Raw genomic sequence first — 4624 nt, 5'->3', positions numbered from 1 at the left:
AGGTTTGGGCCTAGCTATCAAGCACTTGCTCTTCCCTCCCCTCCACTCAGGCATCCATTTTGAGGGATCAGTACCTGAGCTGCAATGAAGCCAGTAAGAGAAGAGCAAGCCCCTCCTAGAATCAGAGTTCCTCTAGCTTCATCCTCTGTGAACAACAGGGAACCCCATAAATGTCAAATACTCTCGTATGAAATAGATAGGAATTGAATACTTAGCTCCCACAAAGAAACGATGGCCTTCCGCTAGATTCAGCAAATGCTGGGTTTATGTCTTCTCTGGGGTGAAGGGAGTGTGGTAAGTGAGGGGAATCTTTGACTCAACTTGAATCTGTATTAGGCCTCCGTTTTTCAAGACAGTCTAGGTAAATATTAGAAGTCAGATAGTGAACGGAACTGTAAAAGTCGCCAATGACATGAAAGACACAGCTTATGTGGACCGTCTTTCAATTGAGTCAAGCCCCCGGGGGCAATCTATCATGGGGGTGCAGACTTGGTTGCATTCAAGTGCTTTACCCAACATGATCGGATGATTAAGCGTTCTCATTACTGATAGAAGAACACCTGGTTCTCAGTAGCCTAGCATAGCTGCAGCAGGGTTCTCATAGCTATAATGCCTCTAGGTTCTTTGGATTCAAAGCTAAATGTATATATTCAGTTCGTTTCCTCTTGTATTTTCCTTGAGAGGCATGTTACACCTTGAAATGCCAACATTGACCAGTAGGTGTCATCGGGAGTAAAGGGCACCACATGCACAAGTGAATCCAAGCTTGGGGGTTATTTCATGTTTCCATTAGTTATTTCATGGTTCCTGTTGGTTTCGGAGGCTTCAACAGTAAAGTGTTGACATGACCCCTTTAACAGTTCGGACTGCTACTTTGCATTCTATCTGTCTATGTTTTCCTTAGAGCTGACAAAATGTTACCGAAATTGACAAGTCTGGCTTCTAGGTCGATTTAGTATGTTTCAGAAACTAACTTCATTTTCGTATAACTCCCAAAACATTTATATCAATTCTATTAAATTTTTAAAGACTGCAAATGAGATATCAACACAATGTCAAAGCTGGAGTCTTCGGACAATCCCTTCCACCACGGCTGTATAGAAACTAAGAGATAAAAAAAAATCACATTTCTGTGAAATGTATCTGGAAAGTGTTGATTCATCGATGCCCAGTTGACAGAGAAGCAGTGCAACCTGCGCTCACTCGCTCCCATGAACACAGCAATGGAAACATCCACTCACCCAGCCCTTGGCACAGGACACTTGCCGAAGAGAGGTCTGTTACTTCCAAAGACAGGATGAGGCCTCAGAACACCTGGAAGCAGGAGAAGGAAAAGCAGGGAATGGATACCAGTGAGCCCTGTTGATGGAGCAGTAAAGATGAAACTCTCTTTAACTTGGACGCACACTCTCAAGCGGACAGGAGACATGGGATTGAAGGTGATGCGCTGAGTGTTAGAAGAGTGCACAGCAGATGCTTGGCTGACAGAACTCAAAGAATCCAGTGCAAAATATCCCCACAGTTGATTCTGAGACCAAGATCCGAGCTGCCAAATTTGAGGTAGCAGAGGCAGCGTTCAGGGAGGGATAGGGCTACGGATGGTGGCACACGCTGAGTCTCAGGGATCTGGAGTGCGTTGTGGGATGTGGTGGGTCCTATCCAGAGAGCAAACTGACCTGGGACCCCAATGAGCAAGCAACCACCCTGGCGCGCGCAGTTGAAATTATCGATATGTCCCATGGCCACACCCAGTGCATCTGCAAGACCAGAGACCAATTTGGCATTTTGCCAATAGAGCATGTGTGGGGCTGAATCAGAGATATTGTGCATCGGGTCTGAGGGATCCAGGGGGCCTTGGGTTTGAATTCAGAATGAAAAGCCTTAGGATCTGCTACATTCATAACCTGGGCTGTGATTATGGTTTGGTTTGAGGCACAGGATGTGCAACAGCTCTGTGGTTGCCTTCGTGCACCCGTGCCACAAGGATGAGAGGACAAGGAAGTGTGGTCCAAGAACACAGCGTGAGAAGAGGAAGGATTTCCTTCAGTTTATCTCTCAAAAGCGGATGCTACATTTTGGATGGCACCGGCACGGTTCGGCAGCGAGGACACCAAGTTCGGGCTGCGGGATCATTCCAGCAGGCCCTGATGTGTGACATCCATAGATATGCTTCCACTGGTGTTTCTGTAGACAGAGAAGCTCTTGGAAGAACTGGTTTCTGTGGGACATTCCCGTGACACTACAAAGCACAAGCGCACTCACACTCTGCTCTTCTGGAAACACTCCAAAATAACATAGAGTAGAATGCAGAGCTGAGAAGCTTCAGAAGCTCCATTTCCACCAGAGGAAGTGTCCTGTGCTCTTTCAGATTTGTGAGATAAGCGTAATCAAAATGAGGTTATCCTAATCGAAATAGTATGGGGGGTTCATCACAACAAAGGCAACACCAGCAATTGGAGATAGACCAGACAACACACACAGGAACAGGACATGGCATCAATGTCTAGGAAAATTTGTCCTCACAGAAATCCCATGCAATTGTGTAGAGCCAAGAGTCTAAAGTTTTCACTTAACCAAGCCCTAGAAGTCTACATTAGATACCTGAAATTACCTGACCAGTAGAGATGAAGAAATACAGTAAAAGGAAAAGGAAGTACCATTTTCAGTTCCCAAGAGATTGAAGGCCCTAAAGATAAGCTTTCAGACAACTAGACTGCAAAACGCTCTCCAGAGCAAGTATTGAAAATGGAGGTGAGGGAAACACTGAAGAACAACAGTGTCTCAGAATCACAAAAGGCAGAATACCAGAAAAGGGGAAGAGAAAGCCTAAAGACGAGCCAAATAATATCAGAAAACTCAGTGGATGAGAAAATATCAGGGCTAACATTCCGTCCTAAGCAGACGAGATATTGCAGAGGGACGCGTGAATGACTTTGAAGACAGGGGAACAGAAATCCCTCGGTCAGAAGCACACATAGGAAAGCAAGTGCAAACCAATGAAAACATTGTTGTTGAATCCTGGTTGAAGACAAGGCATGAAAGACTAAAATTCGCAAGAGTCCCAGATGGAAAAGCAAGAGATAAAGAAACAAACAATGTTTCAAAAGTGATGTGTAGAAAAATCAGACTGAAACTTGCTGAAAGCCAAGATAGAATCATCTAGGCGAATTCAGGAAGTACACAGCGTCCAAAAGAGGTGGAATCCCAATAGACTTAGCAGCAGCTGTATGATCCAAATCAACAAAGTTCATGAGCATCCCAGTGATTTAAAATGCGCCTGGAGGAAAGCAACATAGTCACAAGAGAACCTCCAGAGGGGTTTCAGCTGCTATCTCAGCAGCAATATTGCAGGACAGGGAGGAGTGCCAGGACATAGACCATAGCTTGAATGGCAAAATGCTGCCATCTAGGGTAGCCTATGCCACAAGACCACCATTTCTAATAACAGCAGAGCTAGTGAATGCCACAGACCTGCAAATCTTAAAAGAATTCAGCAGTTCGAAACTTATCCTAAAAGAAAGGTTGAGAATTCTCCCCTGAAGGGATAAGCAGCAAGATGAAATGGAAAGAAGAAAACCCTTATTGGAAATGCAAGAAGAGCATGAGTGGAAAAGAAGAAACAAGAAGACGGCAAGGAGGACATCAAAACCCTAAAGATGGGAGAGGGAAGCAGGAAATCATAGGGGATTGGAAGCACTATCTTAAGGGAGTCAGCTTATATGACTCTCTGTTGGAAGCAAACGGAGAGATGCATGGCCTGACGTGTTTGCAAAACAAACGAGAAGCAGACCAAGAAAGAATCAAACAAACAAACAACACAAATAGGGTAGGGTAACATGAATATTCAAAAGAAATTACTCAAGGTGATGTCAAGGATCATTCAGTACGCATCGACCCAGTATCGCGGCTTGAATGTACTCAGCACACCTGTATTCGGAAATCAGAGGCGTGCATTTATATTCGTAAATATTGATTCATATGAGCATATCGTGACCTAACCCAAATGCCGATTTGGAATGCAATGGATCCCTAGTCCGTGCTATAGACTTGCAAGTCTTCCAACAGGATGAATGAATGCCATATTCTACACTACGTCGAGAAGAAATGGCACAAGCCTATAACAAGGAAAAGTAGCTCCGCAAAAGTGTACTAAGATCAAAAGAGACAGGCAGTAAAGTGCACATTGGGGATTGTATCATTCCTAGGAATTTCAGCCCCCTTGAAACAAATGGATAGATGTCCCGTGAATGCGGGTGTTTCAGCAGAAATCAACCGACGGCTATGTATTGCGGGTGTGCCCATATTACAGGAACAATATTTTCCCTTAGTGGGTCTCTGTGTACTGTGAACTGTTAGAAAGTTTAAAGACGTGTGAAACATTCAACTGAAAATGGACACACTTCCCTCCGTTGCTACAGTGCATACCGATCTGAACAAAAGGAAAGAGGGAAGAACAAAGGCCCATGGGACGCTAGTGGGTAGAATCACATTTACCTTAGGAACCTCTCGTCGGATGCAGCCCCTCCCCCAACACTGACAAGATGCAGCAGCCATTGGGGATGGCAGTTAGCGGTTGGATTCCAGGTGGAATGTTGGTGTGTACCGCGAGGCTTGTTGTGGCTGG

This window comes from Vicugna pacos, unplaced genomic scaffold, assembly GCF_048564905.1.
Source record: "Vicugna pacos unplaced genomic scaffold, VicPac4 scaffold_16, whole genome shotgun sequence".
Classification (NCBI taxonomy): domain Eukaryota; kingdom Metazoa; phylum Chordata; class Mammalia; order Artiodactyla; family Camelidae; genus Vicugna; species Vicugna pacos.
This window is presented reverse-complemented; position numbering follows the sequence as displayed.